This window comes from Halichoerus grypus, chromosome 4 (assembly GCF_964656455.1).
Source record: "Halichoerus grypus chromosome 4, mHalGry1.hap1.1, whole genome shotgun sequence".
NCBI lineage: Eukaryota > Metazoa > Chordata > Mammalia > Carnivora > Phocidae > Halichoerus > Halichoerus grypus.
The window spans coordinates 63,831,817-63,850,979 of record NC_135715.1 but is presented as its reverse complement, the minus strand read 5'-3'; the positions used below and the strand labels follow the sequence as shown (position 1 = coordinate 63,850,979).

General features: G+C 36.5%; 1 protein-coding gene across 3 annotated transcripts in view; it reads right to left on the bottom strand.

Annotated features, from left to right (window-relative positions):
* TRPC4 (transient receptor potential cation channel subfamily C member 4) overlaps positions 1-18,951 on the bottom strand; it is a 191,475-nt gene extending 172,524 nt beyond the window's left edge. For 2 of the 3 annotated variants that reach the window (XM_078070423.1, XM_078070422.1), the window contains exon 1: positions 17,338-17,898. The gene's annotated coding sequence lies outside the window, so the exon portion shown is untranslated. Of the gene's footprint in view, positions 1-17,337; positions 17,899-18,621 lie in introns of those variants that run through there. The other variant, XM_078070424.1, reaches the window with a different exon arrangement.
* Between the last annotated feature and the right edge of the window lie 212 nt (positions 18,952-19,163).

Sequence of the window (19,163 nt, the reverse complement as noted above, 5' to 3'; positions counted from 1 at the left end):
CAGTTGGAAACCAGTAAGATTCATTTGCATTACAATAGCCATATGAACTCTGATCATTATAGAGTAAAGTATTGGGCTGCCAGGAATCTCCTTCTCCACAAATCCAGATTCATTCCTAATGGAAATTTTTTTGCTACTCAAGTAAATAATTCATCTTGAATCTGGAATTCAAGACAGACTCACCTAAAACTAATCACCACACAAGCAAAAATTCTGTATCATTGGTTTGAGGTAAAGCATTGTAAATTCTTTAAAAATGATACAGAATAAAATAAAAAATAGTTGAAATTGTGCTTAATGGTATATAATAACATGATTTACAGAGGGTCATAATAAGCAAGTGTATATTTAATGAAGAATATTCAAGACAAATTTTTACCTTATTCTAAACCTGTATGTAAACAGAAATACCAATAGTCTAGTAGTGAGCAGATAGATAGGGATAGGATCATTGAGATACTTATCAACAGAACACTGTAACTAGAAGCAAATGTTGGAGGCAATAAACTGGTTTTCTTCGCTATGAGAATTTGGGAAATCCCTTGTTTTCTCTATGCCTTATTTTTTTTAAGATTTTATTTATTTATTTGAGAGACAGAGAGAGAGAGTGAGCAAGCATGAGCACTGGGGAGGGGCAGAGGAAGAGGGAGAAGCAGACTCCCTGCTGAGCATGGAGCCTTATGCGGGGCTCTATCCCAGGACCCTGAGATGGTGACCTGAGCCAAAGGCAGACACTTAACCAAATAAGTCACCCAGGCACCCCTATGCCTTATTTTTTTCCTTTTTAAAAAATCAATGTGGTATGAAAGAAAGAGGTCATATGTTGGATTTCATCAAAATTAAAACATTTGCTCTACAAATGATCTTGTCAAGAAGATGACATGACAAGCTACGGATTTGAAGAAAATACTGGCAAACCATATCAGATAAACGATCAGTATTTAAATATATAAAGAACTTGCAAAGCTCAACACTGAAAACTAAAACAAAAACAAAACATTAGATAATGTGCAAAAGACATGGAGGGATATTCCACTGAAAACAACATACAGATGCAAGTAAGCACATAAGATGTTTAACATCATTCACCATTGTATAAATGCAAATTAACACAATGAGACGTCACTACTAGAAGAATGATTGAAGTGAAAAATGGTAATGACACTAAAGTAAGGATGCTACTTGATCCTATGTTACCACACCCTGATCTGTAAGGATATGGAAAAACTAGATCATTCATACATTGCTGGTAGGAATGTAAAGTGGTACAGTCACTCTAAAAAATAGTTTGGCCGTTTTTTAAAAAACTAAACATGCAACTAACATATGACTCAACAATTACACTCTGGGCATGTTTCCCAGATAAATGAAGACTTATGTTCACACAAAAATGTGTACACAAATGTTTATAGCAGCGTTATTGGTTATGGCAAAAACCTGGAAACAACCCAGATGTCCTTCAATGCATGAATGGTTAAACAATGGGTGGTTCATCCACACCTGGAATACCACTCATCAATAAAAAAAGAAACAATCTATTTTTGCACACAATAACTTGTATGAATCTCAAGGGCATTATCTTGAGTGAAAGAAGCCAATCTCAAAAAGTCAAATATTATACGATTTCAATTATATTATATTCTCAAAATGACAAATTACAGTGATGGAAAACAAATGAGTGGTTTCTGGGGGTTAGAGAGGGTGTCTATAAAAAAAAAAGTAAAAATATAAATCAAGAGGCAGACCTTGTAACGATCATATTTAAAATACACTTGAAAAGGGAAAGAAAGATAAAAATTTGGTGATTTTTTCTGAAATTGACATTGATAAATAAGGATGAGACATGAAAAAGAAGGAATAAGGACATTGTGTTTCTTTAGGCATTGTACAATTGGATTTAAAACCAGTCCTTAAAAAGTAGTACCTTAGCAAGTGCTATAAAACCTTAAAAGTCTTGGAAGCATGGTGTCATACATACTAAGACCAATAAAGAAGAAAAGGATTATAGAAGCTGCTTAGTAATTTACAGGGGTAGAGTGAGAAAAATGTCTTAGAAACATGGCGTCATACATACTAAGACCAATAAAGAAGAAAAGGATCATAGAAGCTGCTTAGGAATTTACAGCGGTACAGTGAGAAAAATGCCTCAGATTCCAAACTTGCATTATAGAATAATTGTTAAGAGAGTTGGTTTTGGAATTTGTGAGATTTGGGTTAAATTCAGGGCTATACCACATACTAATTATGTGACTTGGAAAAGCTATTTTAACTGTTCTAAGCCTTTTTAGTTTCCTGATCTCTAAAATGGAGATGATGAGGCTAATAAAATAAGATGATATAAGTAAACCAATCAGCCCAGGGCCTGCCATAGACTAAGCAGTCATTAAATGTTAACCCATGCTACTTTGCTACTATTTTTAGGAGAAAGTTGGAAATCTTTATTCTAGCCACTAGGAGAGCACCTTAAACTTCCCATGTTCTTAGCCGGTTGAAATCCCAGAATCATTAAAAGCCAGCTAGCGACTTAGCATGGTAATGGTATATTTGGGGGATTGCAGTGTGATGTTAAGTTCCAAAGCAGTATCACAAAACAAGAGATGAGAAAAAGATGTGAAGAAAAATTATATTAGATGTGACGCTCTTTAGGAAACACTCAAGAAAATTGAGCTCAGTAGGGTTAAAATCTCATCTACTTAATGACTCAAAGAGGATTTCAGTCTTGGGGGTTTGACATTATGTAGTTATGAAATTGTGTTTTGAAATTGATGTTTGTAAAGAAAAACATGTTATGTTATAATTTTTTTAGCCCTTAAGAAATTTAAATGGGAAAATCTTTAACATACAAACTGCAAATCTTTAATATATACACAGCAGCATCTATGGACCATTATAGGACATAAAAATAGCAGACAGGGAGGGTAGGGGAAATTGGAATACATGGAGGAAGGAAGGTGTTCAGGTTACCGACTTCTTCCTCGTCCACATCATTCTTGTTGCCTGTAGAGCACATGGTCTTCACAGAAGGCATGTCAAGAAATAGATGAGCCTTGAGAGCGCCACGAAAAAGATGAGAAGGAAAGCATAGTAGGCCCCTCCAGTATCACACCTCAACCCCCATCCTATCATCTGGGGGAAAATAGATCCAGTTAGTAGATGACTGAAAGTTTACCGAAGTCATTTTCCAAGAAAGCCTTCAAGCAGATCAGGGAGGTCTATGAGGAGGTGCTCTTAGTCATTAGTACAAATAAAAGTGGCATGATGATTTTCTGGCAAATCTATGCAAAATGTGTGAAGAAAGAAAGTACTCAGGTCAAGAAGAATTAAGAACTAAAGTATTTGCTTATAGGTCTGTGACATAGAAATGAGATGATCCTCTGAGTCAGGTTTGAGAGACCCCCAACATCTGCTCTTTCCTCAAGGACTGTCTTGGGTTATAGCCCCAAAGTCTTCCAGATGGCACCCCACATCCTTTGGGGAAGCTTGGTTATCTCCCTCCAGCTGTACCAAGGTATTGTCTGAAGTCCCATTACGGTCCATTGCAAAGACCTGGATTCCCACAATTACATGAAATCTATGGGCTTCCTGGGTAGGAGACTGGGTGTGCAGCTGCCAAGGCTCAGGTCCTTGATAGGAAGGTAGCTCGGGGGAAAGTGAAATCCTAGATCATTATACCTTCCAGCTTGCCCATGTTGTCATCCCAGTGATACGAAAATATTGTTTCATTCACGCCATGGAATATTAAGGAAAGAAAAAGAACAAGTTATTGATACACACAAAAACGGATGAATCTCAGGGTTAGTGGCCAAGATGCTCCATTGGAAGGGAAGCCTGGCTTTAAGATGGGTTCTCCTGAAGCTCAGAATGGTGTACCTGCTGTTGACCATGAGATGAACTCCTTTCTATGGTGGGCGATGTAGTGTTGAGGACCATGGTCATAACCATGGCATCAGATTTTATACTGAGGGACAGGTTAGGAATTTCAGCCAATGGACAAATCTCCCTTCTGGGACACAGCTGACCAGTACTGGGTCTAGAATTAAATCTAACTCCTCACTATTTTCTGAGCAAACCTTTACTCAGGCCATCCGCCAGGGCCTCATTGTACTTAAAGCCAATATTAAAGAAGAAGAGGCTGTGAAAAAAACTTCAATTCTCTAGACCCAAAAGATTCAGCACTGACAACTTTTGTCAGGCCAGAGCTAACATCAATGTCATGTTGGGATCCAACCATGGTCAAGTCTGTAATGGGAATTCGGCATTGCCCCCATTCACTCCTGCATCCCTTTAGCAAAGATTAAAATGACATTATTTTTTAAAATAGACAAATGCACATCTCAGGGTAAACAAAGTCTGATTTGGATGAAATGAAAACAAGTAGCAGATCTATTGATCATATGCTGAAATGATACTGATGATAAAATTAGAAATAATGTCTTATAAGCAGGTTTGGATGATGTCAAGTTATAGTATCTGGTGTAATATAGTAATGTAGTATATCTGCAAAACATCTTTAAGGAAATATATCAGGCCTTAGGTAATTTTTTTTTTTTTTTTTTTTTTTTTTTTTTAGATTTTATTTATTTATTTGAGAGAGAGAGAATGAGAGAGAGCACATGAGAGGGGGGAGGGTCAGAGGGAGAAGCAGACTCCCTGCCGAGCAGGGAGCCCGATGCGGGACTCGATCCAGGGACTCCAGGATCATGACCTGAGCCAAAGGCAGTCGCTTAACCAACTGAGCCACCCAGGCGCCCAGGCCTTAGGTAATTTTAACAGTAACAGTTATAACTATAACACAAACAGCAGTAAGCAATAGCATTTTTATAATAGATTTCAAGTGGGCGAAATTAAGATTACTTAGAAAACCACAGGCCTGAAAAAAATCTCACCTCAGTGATGAAGAGGTCAAATTGCTATTGCATTATATTGCCTGTACTTTTTCTTCAGTTAATAGTGTGTTTGTTGTTCAGTAAGAAAAAGCTATTAATTAGAACTAACTTATAATTGATTTGTGCCAGATTAATATGGTTTTGTTTAGAATTTATTATTTTTATACAAAATACTTTAAAATGGTTGTTTAATTTCTAATGTCAAAGACTTGCTAATTCTTCAAGAATAATGTTGTTACTTCCACATAAATAAATAAATAAATAAATAAGGTTAAAAATTCCAGAACTCTTTTGCAGTTGCTATGTTCATCTCTCCAGGGGTACAATACATATCTATACTATATTATGTGAGTATAGTTTCTTCTTTTTAAACACTTTGACTGAATTTTTTAGCATTAAAGTCAAAATATAAAAGAAGACTTGTGTCTCTATGATGGAATGACATGTAGTGGATTAACACTCCTTCTAATAACATTTAGAAAAGCTGGGCAAATATAAACAAACAAACAAATAAACCTCTGTCTAAAGAACTGTTGCAGACCTAACTAGGACTTGGGGAGCCAAGATTCCAGATAGACAGAAGCCATAGAGAGGTGAATTGACTTCTACAAACCATGTTTCCCCTCAAGGCATTTATACAAGGTTCCTATATCCTGGTAAAAAGGGAGACAGAGGGAAGTGAGTGTCACACTCAATAACTCTTCTCAAGGCATTTGTTAAAATCTTAAGCTTTGCAAGAAAATAAGACATTTATCAGAAAGCTGCTGAAAATTAGAGCAAAGTATTCATCAATCTCACAAAAATTCAAAGACGAAATTCATTCTTTTGGAATCTGCAATGAGAAGTAGTCTTACTAAATTGCCAAGGTTCTTAGACCCTGGGACCCTATAACATATTAGCTGGGACAGCCAGTGATTCATAGGATCTTCCAAAGTCTGAAAATTAACCTCTAAGCAGCTCAGCTTGTGACTGGATTAAGAGGTCTATTCCCATCCTAGCTGCCTGCCAGAGGATAGGGTATATTCTATTTGGGAGAAGATGGCAAAACTTCTATAATTTTTTTCTACAATTTTTTATATACATTTTCCACCTCTAAATAAAAAAATTGTGAGGCATTCTAATAAAAACTTAAGAGAAACAGATTAACACATAGCCTTGTTATTGGAATTATTGGCCTCCAACTTTAAACTTAATGTGTTATTCAACAATATTCAGAAATGAGACAGAAAAATTGAAAATTTTATGAGGAATCTAGAATCTATAAAAAAAGAATCAAATTAAAATACTGCAAGTGAAAAATGTAATAATTAAAATTAATAACTTAATAAATGAGTTTAACAGCAGATAGGACATAGTAAAAACAAAAAAAAGGACTCATGGATGGGAAGATAAGGCTACAAAATATATCCAGATTACAACAGAGAGAACAAAAATGGATGGAAAATACATTATAAAAAGAATTAAAAGACTGCTAGGTACATGACAGAGTAAAAAGGTAACAATGTGTAATTGGAGGCCGTAAGTGAGAAGAAAGGAAAGTAAAACTATATCTGAAGAGATAACGACTAAGAACTTTTCAAAACTGGTGAAATTTATGAAGCCATTTTAAAGAAATGCTCTAAATGTCAAGCAGTGGAAATCCAAAGAGATCACATAAGTACATATTGTGAGACTACAAAAACAAAAGACTAAGAGAAAACATAAAAGCGATAAAAAAATAAAGAACACACTATTCTCAGAGGAACAACCATCAGACTGATGGCTGACTTCTCAACAGAAATGATGGAAGTCAAAAGTCAATTGGGTGGTGTATGTAAAGTACCAAAAGAAAATAATTCCCAATCTAGAATACTCTAACAAATGAAAATAACATTAAAAGTGAGGTGAAAATAAACACATTTTCAATCAGAGACTGAAAAAATTCATTGCCAACATACTGACACTAAACATGCTAATGAGAACTCTTGTTCCCCACAGAGGCATGGTGTTACAAGAAGGGAAAGAGGGCATCTGAAAGTAGCAGGTGTGATATATGCAATTTTAAAAATAAAAAAGAAAACTAAAATAGAAAATAAAACAGATTTATAATTATTCTTGAAAAGAATAGAAAATTAAATTTATCCAGCTGAGCCTGCCTAGTCCCCAAAAGCATATGCACATTTTATTTTTATTAAAGACAAATACACTAACCCTCAAATTTATTTCAACATACTCTAGGGTAAGAAATAAAGACAACAATAGTTCATCAAAAGTCAGATAAATATTTTGTAGTGTTTGGTCTTACATTTATATTTCAAATAACTGGCAAACACTTTCAAAGTACTGTTAAAAATTTTAAGAAAATAAAGTATTGTTACACGAATTAAAATTAAAATGTTAAATTCTTTTTAAAATAAGTGATTAGCTATGATTAATGAATCAGCAACATATGTTAAGTGTTTTGATGTTTCACATAAGACATTTGAAAATATTCATATAGTAACTGTTGTTAGTATTTATCCTTATGATTAGCGTGAGCATTCATTTTAGTGTAAACCCAAAAAATGGCTAAAAAATCCCAGCACCAACTATGTAATGATCTTCTCCTCATAATAAAACAGAATGCAATTACTCAATTTTCTTAAACACAACAGATTAAATTCATTGTGCCTTTCCCTATATATCTAGGGAGAATGTGACAATATGAAATCTCCTTCCTTAAAAACTTTTGCTTAAATCCTTCCTGATATCAAATTTTCTTAAATATATTAGGAAGAAACTTCTATCTCTAACCTAAAGAAAAAGAAAACCATTAATGGTAATTTATCATAAGTCATAATTCAACCGTGAATAAGGATCTTACCATAATTTTGTAAATGTTTAGAAAAATAAATGTTCATCATACTTCCCATCTACATATGGAAGCACCCTGGTCTGTTTGAGGGAGCAGGGAATGTGAATTTGTATATGGCAATTCCTCTGTCATAAGCCTCCTGTCCATGAGGGTGCAGCCTCAAATAAGCAGCCCATCTGTGGGTAGAGGACTGATGAAGTGCAAACAGTAATGATGACAATGTTGCATTGGAAATGAACCAAAGGGTATATGAAACCCTTTGAGTAGTCACTGTCTTTGCTGTACTTGTATATCCATTTCATTTTGATTAAATTTTGATTAAAATAAATAATCAAAATAAATTCTGGCAGACCCTAAAACACTTCTAAATGCTAATGCTTTTATGAGTAGTTAGAGATTCTCTTTAATTACATTAAATATTTGACACATAATCCTGGTATATTTTTATAGATGAGATTTTATTTTGAATCTTAAAACCAGGAGCATTGTAAGAATGTAGCTCAGCTTTCAAATAACTTTCTTTAAATAAACTGAAATGAATCAAAGTTATATGTTTCAAATATACCTAGATTATTCAACAATGGATTATTTCAAATATTCAATTTGTTTACCTCTCGGATTGGCCTCTGTCTCTATTTTTACTTCATAAATATTTATGTTACAAAAAATCAGAGGCTAAAAAATTAAAATCAGAGCTTAAAATATTATAACATAAAACAGATCTGTATTTTGTTGCCAAAAATTATTGCAATTAACTACTAATCTAAAAGGGGGCAATTTCCAATATTTAATTGTACCGAATATTTCAATTCAGCAGTGTAATAACTAGTAAGAAAGTATTTAAGTATATTAGAAAGTTATGCTTTAAATTCTGCTCTTAGTGCTTCCTGCTAAGTACAATAGAATAGAAATGAGCTTTTATTCTTCAAGTTAAAGTTGTTGATATTTTATATGTTGGAAAAATTTCTTTATCATAAGTATACTATTACAATGAAATGTTTTTTCATTAAACCTTCTTTTATTCATGAAAGGGCAAAATCATTTGTTGGTTCACTTTGTTCCAAGAACGTGCTGCAGTGCTAAATGAAAGTATGCCGTTCAGCTCTCTAAGTAGCTTACACATTACAAATCAAAATGTTAAGCTGTGTGGTTAAAATGAACTAGATAAGCAAGTAAGTCTTTTCCTTTGCCAACATTATCTTTTTATTCAGCCATACATAGAGATATATCTTATTTTTTTTAAGTTACAAAGCTATTTAATATCCCACAGAGCAATAATAACCCTGAAATTTGACTGTTCTTTAGAAATATTTCTTTCTCCTTAACTATGGAGGTTCTCAGAGGCTTAGAGGTAGGCACTCTGTTTATTTCACATGATGACTCTCAGAAAGCAAAAATTCTGGCAAAAAAGAATGTAGGTCACAAAAAAATTTTTTTTTTTTTATAAAAGATTAACGTAGCTAGTCCAGTCCCTTTCTTTGTTCCAAATATTTAAGACCATGAGAAAGATGGTCTGTCTCTACGTCTTCAGTACATTCTCAGCTTATAGACAGAGGAGCTGGCTAGGAAACACTTGCAGTGGATACTGAGAACTTCTAGATGATTCCAGAATGGAATCTTGAGCCAAGATTTTTTTATGTCCCAAGGCAAAAGGTAGAGCGGAGGATCCAAGTCACTATATCCCTAGCTCTAAAACAGGCTTCTTCTCTTAGGTTTGCTTCATTGGTTCCAAGGAAGATTGGATAACATGTGAAATGTATTACCATAAATCCATCAAGACTTTGGAATCCACTGATCTCCTAAAATACATAGTCTTTGAATGGTAATTTAACAATATGTACATATAAAAGGAAAACACCATCTTTAATAGTGCCAATACTGCTATTCAAATTTAACATAGATTTATAGTTGGAAGACCCAAATCCTATTCTAAGAGGAAACAGTAGTTTGAGGCAAGGAGGATGCATTTGGATTTCTTATAATGTGACCCAATGTTATTTTGTTTAAATTACAAGTATAGATTAAATCTGTTTTAATATAATTTATAGTTCCTCAGTGAGTTCTTTATTTCCCTAAGAAAAGAGCAGCCGACAATAAAACAGTACAATGTCTCTGAGATAATATGGGATACTGGAGCATGATAATGAGGTTCATGAGAATCCTTTGTTTGAAATCTTAAAGAAAAAGGAAAATATCTGCCTCTGTATTTTCAGCATCTAGAAGAGTGATTGCCATGCATTAAATAAGCCCTCAATAAAACACCTTATACTTGTGTATATACAGTATTATATATGTATACAGTATATTATAAAAATTATTTAGTAAGATTTGAGAGTCTTGCTTAAAAAAAGACTTTTGAATTAGATGACCTTCCAAGTCATTGATTACATATCTAACCATGCTACAGGGACACAGATATTGGCAAATAACTTCTCTTGTCTTTTATGGGCTAATTTGCATTCTGCTAACAATTTGTATCTCACTGTCTCTGATAATTATTCTGTGGTCATTACTTTAAGAGTTTATTATCCAGGAGCAGTCGCCCAATTTTTTTGTTACTTATATTTTGCCCGCATGCAGATGCACATGAGCTCTCTCTCTAATATGTAAAATATATTATATATAATAATAAATATATTAAAATATATTTAATATTATAGTTATATTAATTTATAATATATTTATCATATATTATAATATATTAATATTATATCTTATACATAATTTAAATTTTATAATTTATATTTAATTGATGAATTTAAATGTAGGTGTTTAATGCTGGTATATGTTTAAATGCAGATATAGATATGTATGACTCTAGATGAAATTAAACAAGACCCAATAACTGTGCTTGTCACACTACAACTATCACAGAAGAGAGCTCATTTAAATGTAGTCTTCAGTGTGATCTTCAGGATATGCAGCTTCATCCCACCTAGCATGAAGGAGATCTTTACATAAAATGGTACCTTTGCTGTCACAAATAGTGGGGATGCCTACTACATATGAAGCACAATGGATTCTTCATTCTTCACTCAATGTACTTTATGCATCATGCTTGTCCGCTCATCTCCTCTCATTTGGGGATTCATATTGGTGTGTGATCAGTTACTAGAAAGCACAGCATATTGAAATACAGGGGTTGAACATAGCAGCTGACAACAGACCAATCATCCATGCATTCTTTTACTCCGTTCATCTATTTAAAAAGCATATACTGAATACTAATTGCTCAAATACAGTGAAAATGAAAATTACAATGCAATGTGCTATGAACTATGATCCAGGATCTAGCTTACACAGTTGTGTAGTTTCTCCGCTATCATTTAGAGATAAAATATATGAAAAATGTAGCAGAGTATCTGAACACTTTTCATAAACCTTGATTTGTAACAATCCTATTCTCAATGAAGTAGAATGAAAAGACCAAAAGAAAAAGAAAAAAAAAAGCAAAAAGCTCATGCCACCCACAATTGGACATCATGTACTTGTCAAGTCTTTGACATGAATTCTCAACTTAATTTGCCAAATATAATCACTCCAAAGAAGTCCCTGGCTTTCTTTAGTTCAGTAGGTATTCCTGGAAAATACTTATATCTGTCCTCTTTCAACTTTGACCACACTTCCCACAGTGTCACGGGACAAAAACTCTCCCTGAAGAATTGTGGCACAGCCACATGTAAACTAAAACACACTAAATGGTTACATAAACCTTGTGAAAGCAAGCACTATGGAGTAACTAGTTGACTGGACGTCATATTCATTGAGTAACTGTGGGCTCATTATTTTTGTAACATAGGAGATAATATGGTATGCAATATATCATACAAGTGCAATGTCATTATTATAACTGGCTTCATTCTATAAATAAATATGCTCAAAATTCAGCCAACTATGGTATTATAAAACTGTGAAATAAGTTAATTATGCTCAATTACAAAAGCATAATATTTATGACAATCTAATTCAGTTAAAAACTCACACATTTTTTGAGCATCTTCTATGTTTCTTAAAGGAGTTTACTGTCTAGTTCAGGAGACAGACCTCTACCCACCTGCAAGTTAGAATATAACAAGAGTTTTGCTTGTATTTATACTTGCAACACCTGGAGACAGGAAGGAAACTCAAGGAGAAAGTAATAGTGAACTAGAGTTTAGTGCTTGCAGAACATTTTGACAGGGGGCAATAAGGGAAAATTTATTATATACAGAGGGAGCTTTGCCAGAAAATGCAAAGATGAAGGGTTTATTCATGTGTCATTCATCTAATTATTCAATTATTCACTTACTAATACTCAATAAGTATCTACTGAATGGTTACCATTTCAGTGTTAGTTTTTGTAATGGTATTACACATATGGTATTACACATATTCAACAAAATTATTCCTTTAACTTCAATGTCAACAGGCCTTCGGACATAATCACATTTTTTTTTTAAGATTTTATTTATTTATTTGACAGAGAGAGTGAGAGAGGGAACACAAGCAGGGGGAGTGGGAGAAGGAGAATCAGGCTTCCCTCTGAGCGGGGAGCCCAATGCAGGGCTTGATCCCAGAACCCTGGGATCATGACCTGAGCCTAAGGCAGACACTTAACAACTGAGCCACCCAGGTGCCCCAATCACATTTGTTTTAACTGCAGGTATATCTTTGAAAAAAAAAAAGTGGCAAATTTCTTAAAATGTGGTACCAGCTGATAGATGCCTTCTGGGATGTCTGAATGAAAGCTACCCTGATAAAATACCAATGAACATTAAAAATAATTAGGCAAATAAGATTTCAGATAAAATTAAGACAAAAACACTTGTTTAGAAGTTTTGTATAGCATCAATAAGATGCAATATAAACCTAACATGTCCTAACATGATTGCATTTTCTATAAACAAAGATAGTTTATTAACAGCCTAGAGCTGTTTTAAAGTTTGGAATGAGAACTTTTTATTTACAAATTGTAATCTAACGACTCTTTAAAGAAAAAAATTATAACCTCAAATTTTATCCATAAAAATAAACCTTTTTTTCTTTCCATACATATTACCTTTATATTCAAGAAGAAGAAAGGAAATAATTTTGAGAACAACCTGCTTGAGGTGAGAGGCTTAGTTTCTGCTCTGCTTCAAAACTGTTAGAGCTTTAGTTAACAGAGTATTGTTTCATAACTCATAATGGGGTAGTTTATGTCCCAATGTTAAAACATTCGAGGCATTAAAGAAATAAATAGCTGTAGGAATACCATGAACATATGAATCTTGTTAAGAGATTACTAATTTTATTTTAGAAACCGTAAGAATTAGGTAAAAAGAGTGTCAGTTTTAGAATCAAGTAAACAAGGGTTCAAATCCTGACTCTGCCACAAAGCAGCTTCATTATTTTTTAGAAATTTAGTATTTTCAGATTCTTCAAAAGGTGGCAATGATACTTTGGTTTTAAAGTAGATGTGAAAATAAACATGAGAAAAACTTTTTTTAAGTTCCTAGCATAGTGCCTGGCACACGTTAAGTACCCATAAATATTGGCCCCCCTCTTTTTCTCCTTTCCTTTGTTCATAATACTTCCTGTTTTCTGTCTTAAGCAAGTTTTAACTTTTGATGAAATTTGTTCAAGGAAATTACTTATGTTGACGTTTTCAACATATTTAAAAAATACAACAGAAAACTACAGGCAGAATATAATGAATGCATTTCTGATTTATTTCATTGCACTTGCCATTTCTTGAAAAGAGTGCAGTGTGCTAGATAAAGCGATCAAGGCATATTTTTAAATTAATGTTTTAATTAACATTTCTAATTGTATGTGTAAAACTGTGCCTGTGTCATCTTTTGCTCCTCAAGAAGCCATTACTCTATGACACTGCTGTATTTCAAAGGAAACATTTTTTAAAAGGAGACAAAACGTACACTAATAATAATGGGATGTCATCTACAGTTTAGTTACAAGAGCAGATCCAGTACTGAAACCATTATCTCTTTTTTGTATCCTATTTAATTGAAACTGAACTTTCAGAAGGATCACTGAGATTTGTAAAAAATTTAAATAGATCACTTCATTTACCAGAGACTTCAGAGAACAATGTAGTTTTAAATTGGTATATTTTCAAAGCATGTGTCTTTAATTTTTATTTTAGCGAATGAATGCCTTCTTTTTCCAAATGTATTTTTTCGTCGTAGAGTGGTTTTGGCAGTACTAATGTTCTCAGAGATCAGGTCTGTATTTGTGCTGATTAAAAAGATATAGCCATGATACTCGATCCCTGATCAAAATATTCTCAAATCTCTTAAAATACTCAGATCTCATTGCATCTGGGAGGATTAGAAGTAGACATCATAAGGACAGGAAAGAGTTTTGAAGCAGTATTTCATCACCACTAGATAGAAGCAACTATCCAATGGAACTGGGGTTGAATTAACCAGTTTTAATGTGTATTTGGGGTGGGGAGGTGATAGGCATAAATTAGGTGAAAAGACAAGTCTTTTATTTTGAGCTGTCTCCTCAATCTCATTTTCAGCGACAACCAAAATGCTTATGGGAGGTTTTCCATAGATATTAAGAAGGTGAATAGTATTGGCTTCAACTTAGCCCAGACAATACAATGTAGAAAGTAAAGATGTACATTAGAATCTGATCTCATAAAATGTTTGGCAATAATGAATTTGGAAAAGAAAGACTTAATCATTTATTATATTTCCTGTCACCTAGCTTGTTTTAAACAATAAAACAATCATCTTTTCATAAGAAAATATTCAGTCCACAGTTTTATTGCCCTGGCTATACTGTTCAGCAATTTTTGTATATCTATATTTACAAAATCTCTCATGTCTTTGAGCACTGATATTCACAATTTTAACTACTGAACATATGTGTGTATATCTTTATTTGTGTTACTGTATATGAAGTAATTAGAAAAGATAGATTATTTCAGCTGTTAGCTGTTAAATGTAATGTTGATAATCTGAACTGCCATAAATTATCCTGGCAATTAAACATACAGTTATAAAAACATGCCAATATTCTCAACTATATACTTATAAAAATATTTTTTAATTCAGTGGGGTCAGTCAGCATACCCTAAAGGCTATTATTATTATACTTCAACAGAAATTTATCGTGCTTATAACAGGCTTTAAGTTTAAAAGTTTAAAATGTGTGTGCTGAACAAGATATACAAGATATTTAAATTTCTCCTAAGCAGAAAGAATAGCAATGTTTCAGATATTTCTTATTTATGTGAAGTATGAGTTAATTAAGGTTATCTTATATGGAAAGTTATTTGGTCTCTTACTATTTCAACAGTCAAAGTGGCCATAAAATTCACAGAGAACTTTAATTTTCTCATAGTTTTTTTTTTTTCTGTGCATTTTAATCTTGACCTTCTGGGAATAACTACAACAGAAAAATAAACAATATAAAAATTACAAAATTTTATAGCTTGTAAATAATGGAAATCTATTTTACCTTTTATAGATCTTTGAGAATGACCATTAAGCAAGTAAATGGAAAACATCTTATTTTCCAAAATCAGAGAGTTTTAGAAACATTGTCAATATTTGAAAGGTTTTACTAAAGAGACATTTCTTCTATCTGTTGAGCTCTAATAAATACCTTCTGCTTTGATGAATGCTTGTGTTTCTTTAAGTTCTTAAGAGGAAGAACTTTTCTAAATTTGCAATCACACATCTTCTCACTATGCCTTATTTGAACTATCTATTGATCTAACAGTATATTCATTATATTTATTCACTTAAATATTAAGCACCTCTTGTGTCAGTCTCATTAACCAGTCCCTGTTTCTTTTGGAGGGTAACTTTCTCGGCATAAATTTTTCAGCTCTTCACTCCACAACAGCAAGTTTGCAGAATAGCTGAGCTCTGATCAGAGCTTTTTTTTTTTTTTAAAGATTCTATTTTATTTATTTGACAGAGAGAGACACAGCAAGAGAGGGAACACAAGCAGGGGGGAGTGAGAGAGGGAGAAACAGGCTTCCCACTGAGCAGGGAGCCCAATGCGGGGCTCGATCCCAGGACCCTGGGATCATGACCTGAGCCCAAGGCAGACGCTTAACGACTGAGCAACCCAGGTGCCCCCGATCAGAGCTTTATTGAAAGGCTCTCCAGCTCTATGGTTTCTTATTCATAAGCAATGTAAGTGTTTTCTTTCTTTCTACCTGCACTAACTTTTATTAATACAAGACATTAGCATGAAACACTTTGATAAAGCCCATTTAACTTCTACCTGAGGTGCTGATTTGCCTTAACTGCATTAATTCATAAATACAGTTTCTAAAGTGCTTCTTTAACAATGTCTTTCCTGAATTTTGATTCTAATATCTGAAGTACTAGTTATCCCTGTATCTTGATTCTTTGCCATAAATACTTGAGGGGAAATGTTTCCTGGTATGCTGTCCAGGTGAGTAGAAGTAGGTATTACAAATGTCAGATTAAATAGGAAACCATAACACAGAGATGACGATTTCAATGTTGTAACATATCCACCCACTCTTTCTTACTCTCATTGTCTAATTCAGTTTTATTTTTTTAAAAAAAACCTTTAGTTAACCATTTTCCTTAAAGAGTTTGTAATATGTTCTGTTGTGATTATTATGATCGAAAAGCCAGAAATTATATGAAACCTGAAAGATTTTTTTTCAGTTTTACAAGTCTATTCTAAATTCATTTTTTAATAAAACAAGTAAGCCTTGCTTCTGCCTCCTCCCACTCCTCTGGCTTGGTGCTTACTCAGTGAGCAGCGAGCAACCTGCTGCATTTTATAGCTGTGGAATTTGCCTGGGAAGGGTCTCCCTAAGAAACCATGTGAACAAGGATGCATCATAGGGGACCCAACATAGTGAATACAGACAAGATAAGAGCTCCCTTTTTTCAAACTCCCCCAAATCCTCCATCCCTTGCCAGTGTTCTCTAGTCTCTAGTCACAAAAGGCAGATGAGTTCACAGCTGGAACAACAAGTTGTGCTGTGAATCTCAGTGATTTACCCAAGTAGCAAACAGGGTCTATTGGCTTAATTGGAATTTCAGTTGCCAAGCGAACTAGGAAGCCCTAGCGTTGGTCCAGCAACACGGATAAAAGTGTTTCTGTTTCTTGACAGAGAATGAAAATGACGCAGAGTGTAATTGATCGACAGGACATTGATCACTTTCCTTTCTTCATTCCCCCAGTTTAGGAGCCAGCGAGTCTAGGGCTCACTCATATACGCCCAGGGGCCACCAAGATCTCCATTTTCCCCAAATGCATAAAAGGCTAAAACAGCCTTCCTCCCCAGCACGGTGGCGTGGCTGCAGCTGCTTTGTTTACCATATAAGTCACATCAGGGGTTCACTCCTCGCCTTCTCCCCTGCTTTAAAGCTGGGTGCAGTGAGAGGCTGAGAAGCATCCCCAAACTCCCGCTCAGCCCAGGTCAACCACAGAAAGCTTCACAAATCCGGTCTGGAGCCCTAAAGAGAAACCATGCAGCCGGAGCCTTTTGAACTCGTAACCCCCCAGGGATGTCCGCTTCCCAAGAGGGAGCCGGCTTCCCAGGCAGCTTGAGAAACTTAACCGAGATCCCAGAAAGGAGGCGAGGTGCAGCTCCGGTCAAATGGAGCTCTGAGGCGACACCCTCTTTACCTGCAAAGTTGGCAATCTTCTGGCTGAAGAGCGATCGATCCAAGGACATGCGGCGCGGGTGCTGTGCCCGGTGAGAGCACGCCCGGCAAATTCCAATGGGATTTCCTTAGTCGCTGCCGAGTTTTGGAGCATTCCAAGGCAAACGCATGAAGCTAGAGCCCACGCAGCTGGCACCGAACTGGGCGGAGTGAGGATGCTCTGAGAGCGGTGCCATGGGAGGCGGGGGAGGGGCAGCCCCGGAGAGGGAGGTGAGCTCCCGGGGAGGAGAACTTCGCCCACCCCCGCCCCCACAGATCCCTCGGGATAAAGTTAGCGTTCCCACGGCTGACAGCGGATGAGCTGAGAGAAAGATACCCCGCCCTCCGTCCCGGGCGGCTTCCTGACTCAGGGTCCGCACAGACCCTGCTGGGTAGGGACGGCCGGTGAAGATGCGCGTCCCACGCCCTGCTCTGCGTGGCAGTGGAGGGGACCCGCGCGCGGGCGGGCGTTGACGCTGGCTTCCCGGCTCCGCTGCCCCCAAACAGCCGCCGCCTCCCTGGGCCAACTCCTTGAGGTCAGCCAGTTGGGCAAGCGGGCTCACCACAAGCCGGCCGTCGGCCAGCCAAGTCAGTGGCCAGAACCCACCGTGTGGTCCTGGGTGCCGGCCAGACACACCTCCGGTCTTTGGGCGGGCTCTGCAGAGATGTCAGACTTCAGTTCGCGCCAGCACCCGGCTTCTGAACGTTCTGCTCCCAAACCAGTCAACAAGCACCCAGGCGGCAGGTCGCCCGACTTGAAAAAAGTAACCCCCACTCCCACCCCCCACCCGGGAACTCTCAAAGCTTCTCCCACTCCGGCTCCTCCGGGCTCCCGGCACCCCCTCTCCCGTCCTCAAGGTGTCAGACTTCCCCTGCAAGAGCCGGAGTATGCGGCTTGCCACTAGTGTCAACAATTGAGACAGTCGCAATGAATAAATGATGAGGCACAATGTTCCATCCACCCCCACCCAGCTCGGTCTTTCCAACAAGCATAGGAACTCAGTAAGTTTCCAAATATTAAATAAAACCCCAAACACGCACCAGCCTAGGAGCGCGAGGTTCGGTGGCTTCAGGTGGGGAAAGAGTGTGTGTGAGTGTGTGTGTGCGTGCGCGCGTGCGTGTGAGTGTGTGTGATGCTCGCATCAGCGTACTGAGATTTCAGGATAAAAGTTATCTCTTGGCCAATCTCTTTGGAGTTCACACACTAAAATAAGACTAAAGTGCTGAGAGCAAATGCCATATATTGGTAAAGTTGGCAGTAACTTACTTGCTGTAAATGCGACGTGGTGGTTCCCAGCTTGTGACTCACGGAGCCTTGGTTGGTCACGGCCCCATGACTTGAGAGTCCATTTGTAAAATAAAGAGTGGCGTCCATGCGGAATCTTAGCTAAGGATTATCCGCTTGAGACCCGCGGTTTCTACTTGATTTCCTTTACTTTCCAAAAGCCCGGGGGTGAGCGGTGGGTCGCCGACCGCGGCTCAGCAGCTGCCTGCTCTAGCTTCGGGCTGTGCAACAGATGAGTGGCAACCCTTTCTTCCCGTCCCAGCCACGCGATGTTACACCTTCTGGGAATCAGTGCTGAGCGGACTGAGAGCAGCACCAGTTTCTTCCCAAGGAACATTCCCCAAGGGAGCCAAGGGTAGGCGGCAAGCCGGCACTCACACGCAGGCTCCAAAGCGCAAAATTAAATTTCCTTCTTGGGTTTGGTTTTTTTTTTTTTCCATTTTTTTTCCTTTCCTCTAGTTCACATGAGTTGAGGGTTTTTTTGGGAATATTTACATGAGTAAAGAGAATATCGCTAGAGTTCA